Source organism: Passer montanus, unplaced genomic scaffold (assembly GCF_014805655.1).
Source record: "Passer montanus isolate IOZ18808 unplaced genomic scaffold, ASM1480565v1 scaffold60, whole genome shotgun sequence".
Taxonomy (NCBI): domain Eukaryota; kingdom Metazoa; phylum Chordata; class Aves; order Passeriformes; family Passeridae; genus Passer; species Passer montanus.
The window spans coordinates 4,220,651-4,244,556 of record NW_024371038.1 but is presented as its reverse complement, the minus strand read 5'-3'; the positions used below and the strand labels follow the sequence as shown (position 1 = coordinate 4,244,556).

Genomic DNA, 23,906 nt, shown 5'->3' with positions numbered 1-23,906 from the left:
AAATCCCCATGTGTAAATATCACTTCCTGTCTACTAGTGATCAGTGAAGTAGCTTTTTAATAGCGGCTAAAGAGGATAATTTTTTATGCAGTTGTCCATTTTTCTTTAGATTCCATCTCTATATATTATGTGGCAAAGAGTGCTAGGTGTAGTATTGAAAATATAGTGAGACAGAAAACAAAACAACTGATATCTGAAAAGTTCCATGGTCAGAAGCAAAAGCTCCTGCAACAGAAAAGTTAAGGAGGGAGAGAGAGGAGAGATATGCCTCAGGACAATGATATTAAGTGCTTGAGCCTTCAGGGAGAAAACAGCCTTTAGAAGTATAGAGAGTAAAGTTTCTCAATCTCCTGTGATTTTTCTTTGTTCTTACTTATAAGTAAGAATGAATATTATAAAAAGAATGAATTCAGAAATCTCATGAGTCTCACTCCTAGTCATTATTTCAGTGGCAAAATATAGAAATGGGAGTAAATCCTCCCTGTCTATTAAAAAGCATTCAGAAGGATTAGGAAATATTGAGCAATGGAACAGTAAGGTTTGGGGACAAAACAAAAAGCAGGTATTGAATTTGATTCTCATCTGTCATTTCTCATTGTGATAAAGGAGAAAGAGAGATGTAGAAGAACATACTCTTGTTGCTAATATTTGCTGCCCTTCCTGATGCCTCAACAAATTAATTCTGCAGCTGTCACACTTCATGCCTGGATGTCTCCAGGGAAGGAAGAAGAGCGTCAGTGTCCCTGTTTTCTGTGGTTTGTGCCTCTTTGTTCTGGGACTTTGAATCAGCCATGCTGTTAGTTACTGATGCCATCCGGGCTTTGATGTTCTCAGAGCACATGGTAACATGGTAAGTCACCCTCTGTTACAGTACTTACTGCGTGTACATTTTCCTCCTAAAATTAAACTAATTGAATAATAATTCCTATGAATGATTCAGCTCTTTCTTCTGTTTATGCAATGACACTGGCTAATTTCTATTTTAATTTTTATGTTGTCTTTTTCAACTAATAAAAATTTTTAAACTTTTTTCCCTTCACTGATGACCAGGTCTAAGAGTTACAAATAGTTGAATAACTGATAGTTTAAAACTATATTAAACCTAATAACTGATGCCTAGATTTATTTTGACTCAGACCTATTTGCCAGCATCTTTTCCAGGGATATATAGGCCTGTTTGCAAGCATGCTGGGACAATACATTTGACCTGAAAGTAATGGCTCTGTGAGGTTACAGATGACTGGATATTTAGAGTTACAGGGCATTCCTGAAAGCAAACATGACAAACTAGCTGGTTACCAGATGGCCACATGTACCTTGTACAGTTTTCTAAACTGAAATGTGAATTGTTAGATCACAATATTGTGAACTTTCAGCATGAATGTGAACAGCTAAAGAGCAGTAAGGAGGGGTGGACATATGAGCAGACAATGGACAGATGAGCGGACAATGCAAAATTATCCGTCTGTGCTCTGATTCATAGAAATGAGTGGCCTGGGCACAATGAAAGATGGACAGAGTCATTACATGGTTTCATTCTGAAAGGAAGCAATATAATAATGACAGAAAATAGAATATGCAACAGCTTCACTTTTCAATCTCTAATATACTCCTTTTGTTTTTTATTTAATCTTTTTTTAGCTCATTACACCAATATTTAAAAAGAGAAAACAAATTAAAAGTAGATAAAGGAAAAATGAGTGTTAGAGACTGACTCACTCTGATTCACAGCCCCATCAAATGGGGCTTGCAGAGTTCAGGTAGTCTAAATTGAAGCAGCCCTGTAGTTACAGCCTATTGGACAGACAGAAGATGTCTCTGGAACTGCCAGGCTTGAACTTCTATAAAAATTAAAATTGGCTGAAGCCTGTTGTAATAGGAGTTCAAGTGGACAAATATGAGTAGTAAAGTATTAAAAATAAATCTTGTGTGCATGCCTGTACTTCAAGCTGAACCCTAGGCAGGCAGTAATCAGCCTGTTACTGAGAGGCACCACTGCAGGTCAGCAAAACCGCAGAATGCAAAATTACTGCAAAAAGATTATTCCTCTGTCCATCTCACACATATAGAGCAGCATGTGCAGCTAGCAGAGTTGTGTCAGTGCTTCCTAGCAGACACAGGCTCCTACAGGCTCAAAAGTCACATTGTCTATATTCTCTGTATGTTTCATTAATGTGTGTAGAACAGCTAAGCTGTAGTACTCTAAAGCAATAAATAACAGTGTACAATTAGAAGTCATTTATCTCCCTTTAAACACCAAGTAGTAGTGGGTTGCATAATGGCTTTTCCCCATTGCAGTCAAGCAGCCACCTTACCAGAAAAGGGAGCCAACATCAATCTAGACTAAACAGTGTGCTAGTGTGTTCATCCCTGCAGTGATGCACAAGACCAATATTTGCTGTGTTACAGGGGTCCTTATGAGACAGACAAGGGGCCCCAGAATATATTTCAGGACCTGACTTTTTCTCTGGAAGGGAACAGAAAGAATTCATCATGCTCCAGCTCCTCTAAGCCATTGTGCTTTGAAAATGTAGCATCTGGTCCAAAATCTAGTAACTGCAGGCAATCTGAGCATACATTTTCCAAACTGTATAAAATGTATTTGCTGCACTTGTTCTGTTCTAAGGCTTTAAGAGGATGCCGGATGTAAACAGTTGAATGTGGATCAGTGTTGACCAAGGTGATCTGATCAAGGATTTGGCACTTTTGCAGGATATCTCTTTGGTATTAAAAATGTTATTCTGTGATTGTACTATGGATTATTTATGGTCCATAGAATTAGCCTACTGATCTTTTTCCTTCCTATTCTACTATTTGCTGTTACAGGGCTATTCTATTCCCAGAATTGTCAGTAATCATCTTTCTCTGTCAGTTAGCCGTTGACTAATGTAGAAAACAGTGTAAAAATTTCTGAAGTCAATGGAGCTGAAAGTCTGTAAACAATGCAGGAAGGAACTATGCAGTATCTTTGCATTACAAAATATTTACTTAACAATCATCTCTAAAGTGTATACTTTAGGGGGCAGCTGCTCCAAACAGTCTTCCCTGATGATGGCTTCAAATTAACATAAAGTAAACCCATAAAAGTGGAAACAAGAGACATAATTAACTCTCCTTCATTTATAATACTGAATCCAGCCTTTTTCAATTTAATGAAAGTGTTTATTCCTCTGATGAGACCATTACTGCCAAAAACAACAATTTGATGAATGATTAGTAGCAGTAAATACAAAATATTTATATCACGTTATGTATGGAGCCCAGAAAAATTCATAGCAATATTGAGTCACTGACTTGACTAACTCAACCAGACATGGAAGATGTCTCAGATGGGGGAGGTGGTGCTAACACAAGATGTGCCCTCTTTTCAGACACACACGAAGGATGATCACAACCATTATCTGCTTTGCCATTTGCAGGACATTGCTATCTGACCACAGTATGAGAAGCGAGGCTTGAGGAACCATATGTAAGTAATGCTGGATTCTGAGAGGTTGTATTTATCTTGTCTTTCCAAACTACACATGTTTATAACCAGTCCTGCTGGAACTCAGTATCACCGCAGATGCTGCAGATTCATCCCTGGCATTGGAGCCAGTGCTGTTTTTTGCAGGATGCAACTGATGAAACTTGCTGAAACAAGTGAAACATCATCATCAAAGGATGATGCCCTTTGAAATCTTCGTGCTCCATTTTAATAAGTTTTTTACTGAAATGTTTTACTACACAATGCAGGAAATGGGGACATGAAAACTCCTCAAACACCATCTCCTTCAAGAAATTGAAAGAAATACTGATCATACTGAATCAATTTGAAATATAAGCAAATAGATATTAATGTTTTAGAATCATGAATATTTCAATGTGGGGGGATTTTTTCTGATGATATCAAAGTACAGTACTTTGGCATTCTGGTTCTCATTTTATCCAGAACTCTATGAAAATGTCAATATTTCACTGTGGTGGAAATACATTTCAGTGATGTTGTTCTCCATTCAGATTCTTGCATTACTGGGTGAGTTGACGTGAATCTACATTGTTTTAGTATGCTTGAAGCCCAAGTATTATAAGAGTTAAATGTTCATTAAATAATTGTGTTAATAAGAAAATGTTCTCAATGCACTAATAAAACACTAAGTAAAGTTGAAACGTTCAATCCAGGTATGTTTTTGGAAAATAAAGATATTTTATGTACTGTCTCTTAAAGTCTGTATAGTCTAAAACTTAACTGAAACTCTCCTCTGCCAACTGAGTCTCAGAGTTTGAATGAGATGTGGATTTGCATCTGAGTTTTAAGACTCTAACTGTAGCTATTTATTAAGAAGGATCCAGACACTACTGGAACTGCACTTCAAACCCCAATAATGTTAATTTTAAATAATTAATTTAAAGCAATATAGGGACATGTCAAAACAAGATGAGATCCTGTTGCCAGAAATAAAGATGCTTCTGTTTTCTTCAGATGATCAAAAACATATGTGCTTAGATAGTATATGAGAACTCTCTTGGTTATGATGTCAAATCTAGATGACACTAGAAAGGACTTCATTCTTCACACTTTCACTTACTTAAGCAGACAGGAAAAAAAGGGAAGTTTTCTACACTCAGTAAAGCATAAATTCAGTGTTCATCTTAAGAGAATAAGCCACAAATTAGTGAGGTTTGGACAGTATCTGTGTTGAGTTTTTATGTGCCACCAAGCAGTGGTGAAATAGGACAGTGGGACTGAGCTCACAGTTTGTGGAAAGGCAGATGGGAGAGGGAATCTGGAGTGCTGGTAGGAGGTGTGGTACAAGTGTGGGTGCAGCACAGAGCTTTGGGCTGAGAGAGATGGAAGGACAGGCAGGGCAGCACTGAGGAGCTGTGACCTCGTGCTGTTTTGGAAGCAGAGTGACTATGGTGGGGTAAAGCTTAGGGGCTGGGAGGATGATTTGAGCCAGGCGTGGTAAGAAGGCAGCTGGCAGGGCAGGGTTCCAGGGGCCAGGCAGGGACAAAGGAGCGAGACCTGGGGCAAGGGGGGAACATGGGAATGAACCTTGAGCATAATGAGCTCATGGCACCACCTCAGATGTGGTGTGGGGCTTGGGGCTGAGGAGAGCCACCAGGATGGGCCAGAATTCCAGCAATTCTGGCAGGGCTACAGAGAAGCCATTCCCCAGCAGCGCTCCTGCAGCACGGGCGCTGGCTGAGCTCGAGGGACGGCTGCCAGGCCCAGCAATGGCCAGGGACAGGGACAGGACCGGCACAGGCGTGACAGCCAGGGCGTGGTGAGAACATGGAACAGCACAGCCGAGAGGATATGGAATGTTGAAATGCCCAGGCCTTGGTTCTGTGCTCACACAATGATAAAGAGGAAGGAGAAAGCAAGAACTCACCAGAGCAAGCGGTAACATGCTCTGTCCCATGATCCAAGTGTTTCCAAGCGGAAACACTTGGCAAAACATGGTTGCTGTCTACAGTGATTTGTGTCAAGTGGCAACAACATTCTGAGAGTCCAAAAACTGTCTTCAGTGCACCATGGAGCAAGGCTGGAGACTGCAGCCTGATAATTTTTTTTTTTTTGGTGGCAAAGTTGATTGAGCAACTTGTTATTCTTTCCTTTTCTCCTTTTCCATCTACTTAGTTGAAGGGTTGTTTTTAATAGTTCATCTGCCATGGGACAAATTACATTTCTAAATTATTTTCAACTACAGAAATTAAAGAGTTCACAGCATCCTTATTATTGCTTTTATTATTATTATTATGCCTTTTCTTTCTCCAAAAGATGTCCTTTCCCTAATTTAAAAAACAAACATGAATTATATACTCCATATGACAAGCTAAAATTTAGCATCTAAAACCCCCAGAGAAATGAAAGAGTTGACTCCAACATATGAAACTTGCTGAGTAATGCTATCCCTTAAAAAAATTCTACTCCGACTCATGCAAACCACATCCTTTATAAACAGACCTCACTACTCCATGTTGTGTAATGTCTGTGGCAGTTGTGCTGCTTATCAGCTTTATTAGCACTTAATAACTACACAAATATTTTCCAGTTCTTTTGCTTGTTATGTCTGTGTATGGTTATACTAAACGCTGTGTCAGAAATTGCTACGAATAGGACTGTTACATTCCTTAGCACTGAGCAGTAATCCTTCTTTAGAAAGAAGAGGTAATTCCTAACTGAGCTTTTTCCCATGGGTGGTGCATGCATATTTACATGTACACATATGTATGTGGCAAGTATATGTAGATATAGATATAGATATAGATATATATATAGATTATGTAGATATAGATAAATTTCAATGCATATACACACTGCTCTATACCTGACCCAAAATATGGTATTTCTGAATGCTACAGTTCATATGTTTTATAACCCACATATAACATCTCACATATAAAGGATTGTACAACCAAACTGCATTAGAGTTTAATGCCTACAGGCAAGAAGATAGAAATAAACACCAAAAGAGTTAATTTTGTGTCATGGAAAATAAGACTTTATGCAGAAAAATAACAGTGAAATCCAAAGGAAGAGGCTGCTCTCTATGTACCTTACTAAAAACATACCATATCTTAATTCTGCATTCCTTGTGAACCTTAGATTCCTATCCAAGTTCATAAAGTACGGTAAAGTGAAAGTTGGGATTTTAAAAAATCTATTCATTCAGATTTGTGAATGAATATGGAGATGACCACAGCATTTATTTTAGGACACTAGAACAGAGAGATGATAGCATGTGTGCCTCATAAACAGATCTCACTGTAATAAAAATAATTTGTAAAATCAGTGATCTTCCAGCCTTATTTCTTGTGTTGGTTAAACAGTTTCACGACTAAAGATGTCCAGAAGCACAGTAAGATGTGGAGGCTATGGATCATATACTATCTCTAAACATACTGGAATGGGTTTATAAAAATATCAAACTAATTTTCTAACATTTATCAAAAAAACGTCGTGAAATCTCAAGTATTAGAATATGAAGCAGCAGCTAACTCTGGGATATATTCAGCTGTGAAAATAAGAGAACACAGTTTTGTATTTTAATAGAGGAACTTTTCAAGTCATATAATGTTTAGCCATTGTTTCTTATGCAAGAGAAACTCTCTAATCTCCCCATCAACATATAGTCGTTGATTTCAATCCCTTTGCCAAAGGCTTTTCTCCACTGACCCAGAAGTTTTGCTTATTATGCACAAGACTTTATGCTACTTGCTTTGATGTGTCACTACATTCAGTCAAATAGTATTTCTATTTCATGGGACATTTTACACATCTGTGTAAAAGAAAAGACCATGTTTCTCACAGCTACTTTTAAGCTGAGCTAATACGGAAATGAATGACTTATCCTTACAGCAATACAAAGATATATGTGCTTGTACATATAAACAAAAGCATTATAGTTGTCAGCAGAGCTGACAGATAAAGTTTGCAGGTGTCTTTGACCAAGGCACTTAGCTCCCCATGACCCAGTTTCCTTATCTGAGAATGAAAGACAGTACCACCTAGACTTCTACCTTCCTTTGATAGTGATTTTCAGTTGAAAAAAAGATAGTGTTGTTAGTATAATTACTTTGGTTTGTCTTCTCCAAAACACCTTGGAATCTAAGAGCAAATATAAATACATGCTCTTTATTAGTGGTCCAGTAGTAGGGAAAGAATACTGAATACCCTTACATTTCATCATTTCTACTGTACACTACCACAGGGAGGGAGTCCTTTATGGAATATTAACAGTAATCACTACAGTGCTGAACTACTTGAAGATCTTTAGTTTGAATTCAAAGGGACAGCTAAAAACTTCAAACTTGGGGATGGTTTTAAATGCACAGCAGGTATTTAACAGGATATTTTAACTCTTGGAACCTAACAAGATTTTGAAATCCTGACGATCACTTTGTGAAAAGCGATTATTGTCCCCAAAGCATTTCTGACAGTCACATTTGCTTTTACTTGTGATAGAAATAACACAAGCACAATATTTCTCAGAGGATTTCAATGCCTTGTGTTTTGATGCTGGTCAGAAGTCCTAAGTCTCTGGTATAGGCTGTTAAATCCTTTTTGTAGCATATGCAAGTGTAGTATGAGATAGTACAACTAACATGATACTAATGTGGATTAGTTTTGCACAGTCATGGCCCCTAAAATTGAGATTGCAATATTTCAAGTACTTTTTCCTAATCTTGAATTTTTAAACAATATGGTTTAGTAATTATGGTGTAAGATATGTCTGTTTGCCTGATGATGCAAACCATAAAGAATGCATGGCGCTTATTCTTTGTTCATTTCTGAGCATTATTTCTCAGGTAGTGCTTGAAACTATCTACAAGCTAGACATTCTGGAGCCTGAGTACTTACAGGATATCTGTCTTTGTGCAGTATTGTGATAACTGGAATCATCCAGCACATTTTTGCCAATGAAAATGTCATAGACACAGAGAACTCTCAGCTTGGAGGTTTCTCTTGAGAAGGTCTAGTCTTGTTGACTTTGAGGGCATGAATCTGTTTTTGTGGGCTTTTTGCACAGGGTTTGTTGGTGGGAATTATGTTGACTTCTGAAATGGCACCTGCTATGTATAAACAGTTACCCACATATTCAGACTAGTCTTTGACAGTTTTGCTTATACAGTGGTTTAAACATGAGTGAGCCTTTATAACTGAACTGTGTATCCAGGCTCCCTGAACACAAGCACAGCTATGCCTGCCCAGCCCATGCCCACTGCCAGCCCCCTCACAGCTTGCAGCAGTGTCAGCTGCCAGCCAGTGTGCCATGCTGTTCCACGATTTAATCTTTCACACACAAGGGCCTGACCTGAAGGAAACATTACCAAAATCTGTCATAAGCAATGCTGGTACCTAGAGCACATCAGGCCCCAGCTCGCCTGGACTTGGGACTTGTATTTGCTTTGGCATAATAGAAGTAGGCTGTATACCAAAGCAAGGTTAGAGGGTTGTTTCATACTTGTTCCCAAATAAATAAATAAGAGATCTTTCTGCATAAATACGTTGCAACTTTTACAATAGGTTTTGTTTTGAAATTTGCTATTTCCAAATACTTTGGAAGAATCAGAAATTCAGTATTTAATGTCTTCCTGTAGGGTCTTGGAACAGACTGTTGGAGTGGGAGGTCTCTGGCAGAGTTCTGAGTACATAGGAATCACACATTAAGAGCAAAGTTCCTATGAGTTTGGAAAGATTTTCAGCCATATATTTGACTTTTAAAAACATCTGCCTTCATTCATTTCCAGCATGTTTATTTAATTTGAGACAGATGTCTCTCATTAGCCTCTTGGTGGGGCTTGGCTCCCTGAGGCAGTGTCATGCTCTGCGCTGCTCGCTGCTGCTTTTTGAGTTTCTGAAAGAAGAGTTCCTCAGCAGAACAGAAACAGGCATAACAGGTCAGAAGCCACACTATTTTTTTTCCTGCAGTAGAGTTTATCAGTCCACTTACCTATTTCCAAGTCTCTATTTGGATGACATATTTTAAGAAATGAAAAATATGTCACTGGATTCCAAACCCCTCCTTTTTCAAAAGTTTCTTCTAGTGCACTTTCTCCTCATTACTTATCTGGTTTCTTTTGGCAATAAAGCTGCAATAGATCAGTACATTCCTGGTACCAACTGGATCTACCTAACTGTGGTTGGATTAGCTGAGCTTCTAAGGAACCAACAAGCTGAAGTGCTGGCCCTATAGCTAGCAGAAGGGATCAAATTGCTTTGTTCAGCTGTGTTTTATCCAAACACTTACTGCATTAGGGGAATATTAGGGGAAACACATTCTGCCATAATAATTTGTCTGTAATTAAGCTTTTGCTTTCACCAGTGTGGGAAAAGAAACTTTCATCTGGCTTTAGTGCTGGCCCCTCAAGTCTGATGCAAGGGAGTCATTAGAGTTACTTTTTTAAAACTGGAATTCTGTGTGCTAGGGAATAGGAAAAAAAAATAACTAAATGTTTCATTTTGTGGCTTAAAATCTATGACAAGAAAATGACGGGAAAGTTATTAAACTAAAATTCATATTTACAGAAAGAAGATATCTTTGTATCAAAAAATATCTGGTGTTTGCTTTCTGGTAGTTGTACACTTTCAATCCACAAACTAGCCAGTTTATTTTCAGAGATTAAAAGACTATTCTTTTTTAAAATTCTGACTTTCATTACATCACTCCGTTCTCAAATGCTTTTCTTTCTCTGCTCCATGAATCTGGAAAAGATTGATACAAAAGTGGGAGGCTATGGAAAAGGAAGAACATCTGACTCACACAATTAGAAATTGTGGCCAAACCATTCTGCAAGAAGGAGGTAAAATGTCCTGGGAAAATTGAAAACTATTTTTTGGAAACAAGAAACGCCAGCTGTGTTCAATGGGTCTGTGTGAGTCTCCGTATTTGGTGTACTGCTCTAAACATGTACTCACCTACACACACTAGAAATTAACACAAGTAACAACTGAATTAATTAAACCAACTAAAATAAATGCACTTTACTAAGGCCTCTTTTTGAAAGAATACTTTGGATATTTACACATTAAAGTATGTGTACATATGTAAATATTAATAAGACTGATAATTAAATAAGCAAAATAGAATTTTTCTTTTGACTAATAATAGATTTTTATGCTCAAAATTATGCAATCAGTTGTTTAATTTAAAGTTTGTACTCAAAGACAACTCTATTTTGGAAAAGAAGGAGCCCCTTTTTGATATTTGGAACTGTTACAGTAGACTGCAGTTATGCATGTGACTTGAGCTGTCTGTCATAATTTTTTTCATTACTAGATAGTTTTTATTATTTATTTACCTATATAGTATATATGGGAGACCGGTCTTTAACAAGCAAAATTTAGTGATGTCCACTATTAAATGTGTGAACACCTGAGATTTCAAAATATTTCCTTCACACATGAAAAGTTAAGTAACCAGAGCACTGTAACTGTGAGAATTTCAGCAGGTCATAAGGCACCTCTCCAAATGTGACAGGGTGGAGAGGCTGATGGGACAAGAGCTGCACAGAGACACTGCCAAGTGCAGGCTAAGGTCCCTGTCCTCAGGGATGGCCACTGTCACCTATAGCAGTAGTGCTGGATACAGAGGCAGGGACTGAGGCTTATTCCCTCCTTATTAGACCCTAGACTGGCCTAAGAAGATTATGTACTTTTTTCATGCAGCCAGCTGAATCACTTCATTTTTTCTGATCTGACTAGCAATGAGGGCAGGAAGGTTTTCTGTTGGAGCTGTGACAAACGTTGCTTGGGCTGTGTTATCTGACTGCAGGGGCAAACAGGAACAACAAGGCTGTGGGAACAAGTGGATCCTGAAGAAGTGGTAAAGGGGAAGCAATGTATCTTTGAGACAGAACTTGGACTCACTAGAGGTTTGTATTTCAGCTACAAAAGGCAAAATATCTAATTAAAAATACTTGAAAATGGTACTGGGCTACCAAATGAGAGTTGGGAGAGCAAAGCATCTTGTAGAGTGCAAACCCAAATGTTAAGGGTTTTTTAGCACAATTTGGCTTAAGTTATCCTGAGTGCTGTCAGGCAACATGAAGACTTACCAGTTTCAAGAGGAACATGGATGAAAAGAGGTCTTTCTTTGTCTTGTTAACAAGAGATGACAGAATCAGAGGCTGCCTCTTTGTGCAGCATTTCATTCTGTATTTCAATGCCTAGGGAAGATTCACCAGATAATGCTGTTTGTAGTGTCTGTGTGTGCATGTTGGCTGCCCCTGTGACAATGCACATTTCTAGCCTATGCATAAGAAGACAAGTAAGGCGTCAACTGTGACTAAGCAACTCTGGTACCCAGTAAGACCTAAGTCTGGGCTGCATGGGCCTGGCTCCTGAAAAGAGTCTTGGAACATTCAATGGAAAAATACTGTCCTTCTGACTCTCACTTGTTGAACTTTAGCCAGTATTCTGCTGAAAACAGGAGGGAGAGACAGCAGGGAGATGTCTGTAGCCAAAAGGAACCTGAGGTAGGGGAATAAAAGCCTTGGAGTGCAGTGTAATACCAAAGCCCTGGGGAAATATCTTGGAAAGAAGACCACTTCTGCAAACTCTCTGTGACTGTGAGACTCTCTGGAATCAAGAGAGATTTTGTCCAAGGTCAGAAAACCTTGTGTTTTGCACATGCTGTTCAACAGATGGTTGATTGGATTCCTTTATTTTGATGTTTCCTGGGGATGAAAATCCCCAACACAGTGGACAGGGAATTGAAAGGACCCAAAAAGAAACAATATGTTCTTTGGGCTTTTCACCATTTGAATGACTGTGTGGAAGGCAGCCCAGGAAAATACTGGAGTCCTGCTGGGAGTATGATCAGAGGGTCTGCTTGTTCTTTTTTCTTTGGTAGTAAATGCAGTATCCAGATCAAATGTTTACTCAACTTCCTGGATGGATGAAACACTAGAGGGGTCCAGGAAGACGTGACATTGTATAACCATAATGACAGTGGCAAACAGCATGGATGCCAGAATTCTGAGCTACTCGCTGCATGTTCTAGGCCCTGACAGGTTCCTTCTCCTGTTTAGAGAGAGTCCCAGAAATAAATTTTAGAAACTGATTTCCAGGCAGGTGGTGCGCCTTGACAGTCTCTAACAATAATTTCATGGGCAGAGCAGAGCGTTTGCAGAATGTGCAAACTGCCCAGGGGTCTCCACATCAACTTGGCTAAATGTCAATTCAGGCATGAATAGACAAAACACATGAGGTAAAGCCTGAAGAATTAAACTGCATTTCATAAAGAATTAAGATAAGCCCTCTTTAGGTTAGGTAAGATTTTCACTGGAAAATCCTGTTCTATTAAGCAACAAAGGAAAATTTTGGGATGGTTTCAATGAACATGAGACCATTACGTGATTTGCCCACAATGCGAAAGCAGAGAGCAGCACTGTGGTGTAGAGAAGACCTGTATGGATGCACTTGCAAGACACAAAGCCAGTTATGGAACACTTTGGAGTTTACTCTGTAGGTGGTTGCTTCTAAATGGTTTTACTCCTGTAGGATTTTGGTTGCTACTTGGTGGCTGACATAATTAATTCCTCCTTTACTCTATGTGTCCAATGCAGTCATTATAAACTCACTGAGAAAAACTTGTACATAATGCTTTCAAGAGTTTTTTGTATTTTCTTTGCCACAGGCAAAATTTACTGAATCTTTTATATTTCTTTCCATTATTTGCTTTTTAATTTATTACTATACAGTTTTGAATAGTCTGTAGAGTTCAGCGGCACAATGTGAACTTATTCCTTATTCCAATGAATACATACATAATAGAACTGAGTTCTCTGACAGTATTTTGGTTGGAATAGTGCTCAGAGGCCAGAAACAGTAATGGAATGCAACCCTGGCACTCTTTTCCTTCAGCACATTGCTTGCAGATGATGATGATTAGAGTAATAAAATCTTCGCCATTTCATGTGATAAGAAGGAAAGAAATACAGGTTTGTATAAAATATCTGTGCAGCAGAAATGCACATACAGGAGGTGTTAAACTCATCTAACAGAGCTGCTTAGAGTTTCCAGAGGGTTTAGGCCAAAGATTGTAATGTTTTCTTTGGAAAATATATTTAATAAAGTAATACATGTCAAACTTTCAAAGGAAGAATCTGAAAGTAAACTATTTTATGCCCTTTTTTTGAGACACAGAGTTATACCCATGCTAAAACACAAACTCCAGCTTATTTTTCTAATCTGTTTCACAATACAAAAATACAGGAATTTTGCTATAAAACCTGTCTAGCAGTTTAAATTGAACTGTTTAAAAGGAGTAAAATAAAAGTGCATCTTTTGTCTAGAAGCTTTATTTTTTTGTCTAACTAGAATTAGAACTCCATCTACACCATCTAGAATTCAAAAGCAAGAAAAAAAGAAATTAAGTGGAAAGATAACTTTATTTCCCTCCTAATTTTGAGGGCTAAGCATTGTTACTTGATGGATGTTCCTGTCATTTCTCTTGTACACCTAAAAGAAGCAAAGAAAAACAGAATACCCAGAAGAAATACTGGGGAGTGCATGCTGCTTTTATGGTGGAGCAAACTAGAATGCAGGGTTGGCTATGGTTTTTCACCCCTATGAAAGCATGAGCAGCTGAGAAGCAGAGCCCCAGAGACCAGGACATCCTCAGAACCACACCTGTAGGAGGAAGTTCATGCTTGGGAACTAAAGCCATTAAGACATTGCAATTTAGCAATCCCCAGTCCTGAAACAAATTGCAGATATTCCCCAGATGTGAAGTTGTGAAATCCAAGGCTCCACAGCAGCAAACTGAGAGTTAGAAAGGAAGCAGACAAGGTTCTCTAACAAGGTACTGCATGGTATCATGAGCCCCTTAAAAAAGATTATATATATGTATATATTCTTTGCCAATTACATATTTAAATAAATCACAGTTTACTAGTGAAAACCCTTCTGATAGAAAGTTGACAACCATTCCTACTATTGCTTTTTTATAAGGCCTTCATTCAGAGTTGAAGAAACATTATTTCTTACATAATTTGTTCCAGTTGGCCTTTCAAAATAAAATGTAGCAGATCCAACTAAAACTAAAAAGCTAAAGCAGTAAAAACCTAGTCAGGTTTCCATTAATTTTAATTTGATTAATTAATTAATTTAATTTCCATTCCTTTCCATTAATGGAAGGGAATGGAAATCTCACATTCCACGTCTTCCTCTGGTGTTACGAAACCAAAATCATCATTAATCAAAAAAAAAAAATCATCATCTATTAATCTCTCTAATAGGTTATCTCTAACATCAAGAGCTGCAACATCTATTGACTTTATGCTATAAATGCAAGGAATATACCTCTAATATTAATTTGTGCTCTATGTAAAGAGCATATAAAACTTCACTCAGTTCTAAACCTTTTTTAAAAGAAGTAAGTCCCATCCTCAAACTCTTTGCTGCCAGACGTACAAAACATCCTATGTGGATAGCAATCAAATAACGTTCATTTCTGAAACAAGGCCTCATGCAATTTTTAGGAAAGCAGCTCTTCTTTCTGGAAGGGATAGGCACGACCTGATGGCCTACAGATGTGTTCTGAAAACTGCCTTTGGCCTTGCTCACAGAGCACCAGATGGAATCATGAGATTCCTTTCACATATGACTATTGCAGTCTATATGCTTAGTCACTAGAGCTATAAATAGTCTAATTACTACTTCTTTTTTTTTTTAACCATCAAAATTTATCAGCCACTTTCAGAGGGAGATCTTCCTCAAGGAATTAGCACCAACTTGAACACATGGCTAGTTTAAATAAAAAAAAAAATGGTTAAAACTTAAAAAAATGCAAATATATCGAGTAGTTCCCCCAGCAAAAAAATATTGGATTTGCTGCCCTGAGGTCTCACAAAGAAATTTAGCTTTTAGTGGTGGGTGTGGGAGGCAATGGTAGGAAGGAAATGGTAACAATTTCTAGTCAAATATTCAGCCCTTTGCCAAGTCTGTCTTCTTTTGGAACTCACAACATGTATTCTTTATTGCAAAAATCTGTTAATAATTATCGTTCTCCAGAAAGCAGCCTGGTTTCCATATCAGATTCCCATGGTTTCTGCTGGGAATGGTTCTTAAAACAGCAGAAAGGAGCCTCACCTAACCCTGTGCTTACTGCATTATTCTCAGTGTGTTGCCAATGGTATCACATTTCTGTTATACTGTGGTTTCACCAGAAAACCATGAAAAATTTTGTAGTCAAAAGACTATGAAATGATCACATCTAAAGCTCATTGAAGAAATAATTGGAAAAAGACTGATGTTAACTTCAGAGGTTTCCAATTCCAAAGTGTTCTTTTCACTGTGTAATGCATGACTCCTTCCTCATTTTTCTGAAAATTGTGAATTTGAAAGGAACTGAAAGTTAAATTCAGTCCCAAATTCTTCACATGTTTTGGGGATGTACTAATGAGGTCTGAATTGTGCAGCTGACCCCGCACTAATGGCTGAATCAACCACCTCAGTTAACAGGCACCTTAAGGGTATAGGTTATTTGTGCCTTTTTAAAAGCTTAATCTATTTGATTGCCATACATATAATGCACTGAAGGAGGGGGAAGGTGAAAGATCATTTGTAGACAAAAAAGTTTAACCAATGGCTTGTCTGCAATTAAAAGCAGACAATCCAAGTCAGTAACATTTCAATTCTGGTCGACTAAACCAAAATTTATTATTATGGAACTATACATTATATGGTTTCAATTTGTTTGAATGAAACCCTCGGCTTTAGAAAAATTCAGATATCTCTTTATTCCTTTTTTTTTAAGTAAGAAAAGATATTTTCCTAGACAGGTAGCATAACAAAATATTGGAATATATTTTGCTAATGTTTAAATATCAATTTGAATTTTCTGTATGGCTTTTAGTTTTGCTACAAATGAAACTTGTAAAATGATCTTCATAGTGACAAAGAACTCCTTTTTTAGAGGACATTTTCTCTCAAATCCCTTTTAATTTCACATACTAAGAAGTAGCTCCTCTCCCATGACATTGCAGATTTGACTCACATACTGTGATGATGAGTGGAAAGCACTCTGTGCTCACAGCTGTGTTCTGTGACACATTTTGGCACTGCTATGAAATGCCTTATAAAGTATTGCCCTGGCTGGGTCTTCAGCATATTTTTCTGAGATAATTTTGCATGATTTGCACACAATAAAAAGTTAAGTAATCCAAAACCTGCAGATGTACAATGAGGAAAAGGCTTGCAGAGATTAAGTGATGTAGAATTTTAAACATATAAATTTTAAAAAAACAGCTATCAGCAGTCTCCAGTGACATGGCTTAATTTGGTTTGTTATGAGAGATTCTTGAGTCTTTATCTTTTCACTTAATGAGAATAATAAAGATTTTTGAGAATAAACAGAGTCATAGGTTCAGCCTAGAGGAGGAGACTGAGGGGAGACAGCACTGCAGCCTTCAACATCCTTGTGAGGGAAAGCAGAGGAGCAGACACTGATCTCTTCACTCTCTTGACCAGTGACAGAACCCAAGGCAATGGCCTGAAGCTGTGTCAGGGGAGGTTTACACTGGTATCAGGAAAGGGTTCTTCACCCCATGGGTGGCTCAGCACTGGAACAGGCTCCCCAGGGCAGTGGTCACAGCTCCAGCCTGACAGAGCTCAAGAAGCGCCTGGACAACGCTCTCAGGCACATGGTGTGACTCCTGGGGAGTCCTGCACAGGGCCAGGAGTTAAACTCGATGGTTGTAATGGGTCCCTTTCAATTCAGCATATTCTGAGATTCTATGAAAGCTTCAATCCACTTTCTGCTTCATATTATAGTCAGAGTCTGCATAACCCAAGTAATGTATTCCATATTGGTCGTGTTGCTTTAGGATACTTTAATTATACTCCTATATATTTTTCAGTTCTTCTGAAGTGCTGCTTCATCCAGTCTATGGTGTGAAATATTGAAAGATCATGGTAATATCTCATTGTAAATAACTGGTGGATAGATAAAAATATGTTTATCTATACCATATACATACATGGGTTCATCTGACCATACACTATCCCTCTCTATATAATTTCTACTTTTTTTTCCAAATGCCTAATTATCCTTGTGAACACCATGACCTCAGCATGGTGCCTTCACACCAGCTGTCAAAAGATGCCTCAGCTATAAAAAGCTGTATAGATGAGACAGTGTGGAGGAAGGAGACACTATCTTTACACCAATATATAGGAACATGAGATGCAGGACAATGGTGGCCTTGTTTTGTGAACTTGGGTCTTATGTGGAACACAGAAACATGACAGAGTTCATAAATCCCCGTCAATGTTTAACAATTTTTCACATCTATACTCTGAATATTCTTGCCCTTTTGCTGATTAGGGCTGTTCAGCTGGACTCGTTCATCTTCTCCCTTCTAATCTCTGGGTTCTTGGATCACTCCCTCTGCCCTCCAGTCTCTCTTGTCCATTCCATTCAGTGTTTCTTCTTCTCCTTTTGAGAACTTCCCTTCTTAGTAGAATTTCATTCCTTCTCCTAAGCATTCATGAGCCACATCTCTCTTCCCCTGACAGCCCCTGATTTCTCCCACACCTTTTTAACCTGCTCCCTTTCTCTCTTAATAGGAATCTACACAAAGCTGTTTCTGGAATGGCCTGATTGTAACCACCAGGAAAACTTGAACTTCAAATACTTTCAGGTTTAGTGCTGCAGTCCAAAGACCTCATACCTATTTTTCAGTTACCTTCAGTGCTCCTGTTAAGAACAAGCCTAGCAAACATTTATCAAAAAAAAAAAACAAAAAAACCAAAAAACCCAAAACAAACAAACAAAAAAAACCAAAACAAAAACAAAAACAATAAAAACCCACCAATATATTTTTCTACCCTGGTTCCACAGTCAGCAAAAGATGCTACACTTATAATGTTCACTGAAATTCTTCAGGGGCACTGGCAGCCAGACAATGGGGAACATGAAATGCCTGTGGACCACACTGTTTTCAGGATCAGTTTTCAATGTAGCTGCATACAACTATCATTTCCAGAAAAGAGCTAGTAGGCACACCCTCTGGTAAATGAGACAGTCCTGACTAGGAATTTGAAAAGCAGGAAATTACCCTTCATGTGAAGACACTTTACTCTGAAAAAAGCCCCATACCTGTGACAGTTTTAACAGTTCAGCACTTTGCCATTGCCAGCATGTTTTCTACATTGCCAGGACACTTCTTGTGTCCTGGCAACGTTGGCTTCGAAGCATTTTAAACCTGAAATTTTAAATGCTGAATTAGAAAGGAAAACTGTATCTTCATCAGCTATTCCATTTGTTTCAGTAAACAAGGTAATGAGAATGTTATTATAGCATCTGAGGCAGAAAGTCACTTAGGATTGATGACATCAGTGGGGTCAGTCATAATATCTTGTGACTTTATTTATTTCCTTGCTGTTGATGGAAATCATATCCCCTATACCAGTTCTACTTTTGATCAGTCCCTTCCTACCAGCATCAAAACTGAACTTCACAGAGGAGGCATGTAACTTAAAGCTACAGTTTGGATTCTTGTCACAAAGGATCCAACTGTGCAATCCTCTGTTTGTTCAGATGTGCTTTTCTTCTCAGCTGCTCGCTCATTTCCTAAGATACAATGAAATATCCAAGTTGCCCAATAAATCCTCTGATATAATGTTATTTTATGGAAGCTTGTATAAGAAAAGGCAGCAGCTTCTAACCTTTCAGGCTGACTAATTTCCAGTCCATTTCTTTACAGGCAGAGGTGTTAGTCATTGCTTGCCACTGTTCTGTCCAGGGGTGTTGCCAGGCCAGTTTATAGTAATGCCATATTTTGGAAGACAGCTGTATAGGTCCCAAATCACCCTTCACACCGTAATGTTTTTGCAAAGAAGGCTCCATTATTCCCAGTCCAGCCATGCCTAGACACAGGTGCATGCAAAATCAGAGTTTTCCCCTTAACAATGGGGTATCTGCTGGCCGTGCTTATGAACTACATTCAATGCCAAAAAGCTACCAGTGCTTCCAGGGCAGTAACATCTGAATTCTGGGTTCACTTCAGGAGAGGCATATCAAGCATTCTGTTAAACAAGTCCTGTAACCAGATGAAGAACAGCTGCCTGTTTGCCTGGGAAAGGAGAGCACTTCATCCTGACAGCAGCTGGGCACGCTCAGGGAGGAAAAGCTGCTGGGGTACAGCCTGGGGCAGCAAGTAAGTCAAGACAAATGTAGACCAGGAGACTGCTGTGAGAAGGGGACTCACCTGCTGCAGGGAGCAGCTCTAGAGCCAGTATCACCAGTGATGGGTAGAAGGCAGCTTTAATAATGCAAGGTAGGAGCAGAACTGTTCAGTTGGTCCTGCAGACCAGATATCTACAGTGGTTTTACAGACAAGTTCTAGAATAGTCCTGTTTCCAAAAAGGCCAACTATATTTGTGCAGATACAGTGTCCAGGAGCAAAACACAGCAGAACAGTGCTTTTTTATTATTACAGATTTACACTTTTCTGGTTTGTTATTTGTATAGCCAGTGATACACAATTCTGTTGATGTACAGCCTATCTTAAAGGAAAAGGCAGATATGGCATGGAAGGGCCTCAGGTCCTCCTCACATTTCTGACTGGCACAGCTCAATATTGTGTTTTCCTATTTTCTATACCCAGGAGGATGTGCTGTGGCTTACTGAAAAGATAAGACTGCAGAATGCACCAGTCAAAGTGGATTTGTCAATCACCTGAAGAAGAGCCATCTTGTCCTTCCCTTAATGAACCAGTACCCCAGGAATTCTGAGCTGCTGCATATGTAACAATATTCAAGATAATTCCATTGCATTACTAAACTCACAAACATGAAGACATTTTTTTTAGTATTAATAATAAATTCCAGACCTTTTTTTTTGTGCAGTCAGTCTCTCACCATTCATTCTGTGGTGCAATGATAAAAGAAGGAAATGAGAAATGGAAGTTCTGGCACTAAAAGACAAGCTCACAGCAGAATGAAAAGGAAGTATCTCTACAAAATTATCATTGAAGAGGTGTATTACAGGAAAGAAGTGTCAAAAATCTTCTCTGTGAATTCATATCTGAGGACAAGAGAGTTTTCACCTTATATTCTTTGTAATAGTACAAAATGTGAACTGTCTTATTTAATCAGAAAAATGCAAATGCATTTAATAAAAGTTTTGTAATTGGCATGTGTTTATTTGATTTCATTTTTACAGTGGAGCCACTTTGGCTCCTTTACTATGGCTTTCTTTTAGATCTTCACTTTCGAAGAAAAGAGAAGCAAATTGTATTTCAGTTTAAAAGCCTTTGTCATAAGTAACACAAAACTTCGTCATCTGGACTGCTAACACCCAGATCTGGTCTCCTCCTAACACCGTGTCAGCTCTGAGCCTTTTTGCCCTTGCACAGCCAATTTGATCACAGGAATACAAAAATTGATAGTTTGGGGGTTTTGTTATAGTTGGTTCTTTTCTCTTTTTTCCACCATGTCACTGCACAGGCTACAGGAAAAAAAAAAATTCCATCTATTTCTGCTTACTGTAATGAAGCACAGCTGATCTTAGGAGAGATGTAGTAGCACAAATAACAACTAAAGCCACAATGAGTAATTTCAGCAGAAATTAAGTAATTGGAAGACCTTCTTGTGAACTGGACACAACGTGATACATTCACTCCAGAGATTTTCAACAGTGGAATTACACAAAGATTTAATGTGGCCACGGGCAAGAAACTTGATCATGCCAAGAGGAGTGGCATCTACTATGTCAATACATACATCAGTCATCAGTACAGCAACCTGATACAGCAAACAACTTCAAACGCAGCTGGACTGCATAATCCCTTGAAAAATGAACTGATGTGAGCTCATCTGGGTATGGGTAAAAGAAACCCATCAGAGGTCAAGGAGCATTCCACAGAAGCAGTTATGCAAAATGAACAAATTGTACCCACCTATGAGAAGGCACAGAAACATGCCCTGGGACATTTCCCAAAGTGTAGAGGAAAAATGAGCAGAAAGAAGGCAGCAAAGCATAATCAGGCCTTAAGCTCTCTCTTAAGGATGGTGCAAAGAAAAGATTTCCAATGACTTGTCCTTCCTCGTGGTTGGTGGGATTCAGGCTGCCCAAGACTGAACAAATGACCCCCACTTAGAGAAGAGTGAAACTCTGAGGAAAAAGAGATACTGATGAGAGCCTATAGCTTAATGGACTTTACCACAGGAAAAGCTGGGATGCCATAGGGCATTACAACCCTAATTCACTAACTTGTTGAGCCATCTTAGCTCAGGACTAGTCTTTCCTGATTAAAAGAGACTTTCACCTCTAGTCTTCCTGATTAAAATAGACTACCTACTAAATTACATTTCCAAGATCTCAGTATTTGTCATGAAGCTTTCAACCACATAAGCTGTTTTTACAATCTGCCTTTCTACAACATTTTGAGTGATTTGCCCATAAACTGTGAAGCCTTGTTATTTGTAAATGGCACCTTTGCCCAAACAACACAGTTTTCATTAGCTGCATAAAGAAGATGCAAAGATGCATGATCAGGTGTTTTTTTGGTTTTTTTTTCCTTTTTCATTTATCTGAGATTAATTTACATGAGAGGTGTCTCTAAAGCCATTTCTGTGAAGGAAGCAGTCCTAGAGGTTTTAAACTTGCAGCTTAAGGAAGTGTCTGAATAATAGCATCTGCATCACAAAGATATTTTGCCATTTGGAATAATCTCAGACATTACAAAAACCCATAGTAATATTTAATTTAAGTAATTTTTAAGTAACTGCTTTGCAGTGGCTGTTGAAAAATTGCATCTTTTTACTGATCTCTAGATTGTCTAGCTTTAATTTTCAAGCACTATCTGGCATCATAAGTGCATCTGTGACTTAAAAGAGTCACCTCTTCTGCAGGCAGCTTATTTCAGGTTAGCAGCAGCTGTTTCTTGTTCTTCATATCAACAAGAAAACAGGTAGAAGTTATTATCAATTAAAGTTACTGTCAAAGGAAGGCATAGTTTTCTGTTCAAAAATTTTTTGTTATTATACTAATTATTTTTGTTATTACACTAAAAGGAAACAGTTAAACTCTCCATTTATCACTCATTGTTTCTAAAAGTGACACTGGATAGTCACTAAAAACAATTGGGATAATTGAGTAATTAGAGAAAGTAAAACAATTGGAAGAGATCATTATTTTTCTGATTATATGACTCAGATTAGTTAATCTGTCTAGCCAGGAAAGAGACAGAGGGTATTACAGAACAATGTTTTGTTCTTTTTTCTTTTACTCTTTGGCTGGAAGGAAGGACTACAATTGTTCCTCTTGTAATCATTTACATTATTTGTGCCTCTAGTGCAGTACCAAAATATTTTAAATGTATGGTGGTACCATGTTCTGATCTATGGTGAGTCAACTCTAGGAGCTAAGCCAGTAAAAAATTATTATTGTATATTATCAGTTTCCTGGCAGTTTATCTGTCAAAATTGTTACACCAAGTGTTTATGTCAAAACATGTAAGTAAATAGGGCTGTGGCAAAACTAAATTGACTTGGCTGAAGTAATTCTGGAGCTGCAGTTTCACTGCAGGATTGATCTTAGTCAAACATCTGCACATGAAAGCCTCTCTTATGAATCTATTTACTCTGTGCAACAGGAATGCCCTTGCAGATGACAACGATTTACAGTCTAGGTTCTTTCCAGCAAGACAAAGCCAGCAAACAGCTAGAGATGTGTGAGTTAACTCTAACCTTGCTTCTAGGTGTACTTGTAGCAGTACACCTGATGTTATAGAAACTAAAGAAACCTAGCATATTGGGAAAGTTCAAAACTTTCGAAATAAGGCTAGGTCAAAATTACTCTTATGGACTCAGGGGTAAAAAGCAACATTCAGCTTTGCAGTGGCAGAAAAGAAGATTCCAAGAATGAACTGGTGAGGGGCTAGCCAAGTCTGAACAGTCTTGGTGCAGTAAATGGGGTCTTTGGGGCATGCTAGGGGTCGTCACAGGGGTGACAAATGTTGACAAAGCTTCTCCAGGAGTAGGAGGTTGAGATGTTGCCTTAGACTCACACTGAACTGTGTAACTGTGGAGGTGGCTGTGGTCTTGTGACTGAATTGGGATTCCCACCTTACCTTGCTGCATCCCAGCATTTTCCTCATCCTCTTCCTCTTCTCCAGACCTCAGTACAGGACCATCCCCCTGCCCAGCCTGCTGTCTTATCCTCCCCCCATCTCGGCCCTGTAGCACTTCACTCCTTGGTGTCCATGCCTGGCTCAGCTCTGCTGTGTTTCCTCCTCTGGCTCCTTCCACCACTAACAGCATGTGGGACACCAAGGGAAGCAAGGAACCCTTCCAGCAACATTAAAACTTGGGATTATACTAAAAACCAGCTCTGTATGCAATGTACAGTGCAACCAGCTCAGAGAAGGGTCATACATCTCCATCAGGAGGACAGGAGGCACAGACA

At 38.6% G+C, this 23,906-nt stretch overlaps 1 protein-coding gene and 1 long non-coding RNA gene across 2 annotated transcripts in view; one reads left to right on the top strand and one right to left on the bottom strand.

The window, feature by feature from the left end:
* SLC44A3 (solute carrier family 44 member 3) overlaps positions 1-23,906 on the bottom strand; it is a 91,107-nt gene that overhangs the window by 48,936 nt on the left and 18,265 nt on the right. The window lies entirely within an intron of this gene.
* Positions 779-21,954, top strand: LOC120510876. Its single transcript, XR_005629611.1, has 3 exons — positions 779-850; positions 3,420-3,469; positions 20,104-21,954. It is a non-coding gene; the product is annotated as an uncharacterized LOC120510876 (long non-coding RNA).